This window comes from Penaeus japonicus, unplaced genomic scaffold (assembly GCF_977035675.1).
Source record: "Penaeus japonicus unplaced genomic scaffold, GWHDUDI00000001_assembly GWHDUDI00000041, whole genome shotgun sequence".
Taxonomy (NCBI): Eukaryota; Metazoa; Arthropoda; class Malacostraca; order Decapoda; family Penaeidae; genus Penaeus; species Penaeus japonicus.
Genome location: NW_028234443.1, coordinates 11,565,730 through 11,566,800, shown reverse-complemented (window position 1 = coordinate 11,566,800; position 1,071 = coordinate 11,565,730).

Below are 1,071 nucleotides of genomic sequence, written 5' to 3'. Positions count from 1 at the left end.
CTCTCCCTCTCTCTCTTTCTCTCTCCCCCTCTCTCTCTCTCTCTCTCTCTACCCCTCTCTCTCTCTACCTCTCTTTCTACCTCTCTCTTTTATTCTTCTCCCCTTTCCCTTTCTCTCATACACCCATAAGAAAGTGTATTAACTGCATCGTTTCTTGATATTACCCAGCCGGCAATATTTACCGTTTGGTCTTAAGGGAAATTAACAATCCAGTGGTAGTTGTGCGTGTGTGGGGGGAGAGAGAGAATGCAAAAAAGATGTTGCGTACATATTTATAGATAATGTTTGGATGTTTATACAAAAGATCGTTGATACAAAAGGGTTGTACTTTGGTATTTCGTTTCTCTGCATTGGAGAATATCTGAATGTACTTTTAAGAATACCAAGGAACTGTGATATGAAAATGGGTTTATTTATGCATTGGTTGTATTTATTCATGCGTTTTTGATAACAAGAATGGCTTCTTTTTTTTACTGTGTTCGTTTTCCTAGGTAGCGAGACCAAAAACAAAAAACAAAAGTACAACTAATGGGTTACATCCTGTTGACTTTCTTAAATTTATTTGCTTGGCATTAGTTTGAGATTCTTAAAAAATAGGTGCATGAAGTTTCCGTGTATCTGTCAGTCTTTCTGTCTGTCCCGTTTGTGTGATTATTTTTATATAATTTTCCTTGTGGTCGGGTTTATGTCTGATACATGTATTCGAAATCATCTGTGTGCCTGGGTGTGTTTGTGTGTGATATATCATACAAAAACTTAGTAAGTATAATGAGATATCAATTCATGCATTTTCTCCTTATTTGTTATTCATGCATTTGATCCTTAACAATTGTGTACCTATCTTGATATTTGTATCTAATCATGAATATATGATACATCCACATATTCACGCATACACATATACACATCTGTGTGCATGTATATATATATATATATATATATATATATATATATATATATATATATATGCACACAGATATGTGTGTATATATATATGTAACTATATCTATCTCTCGATATATATATATATATATATATATACATATATATATAGATAGATAGATAGATAGA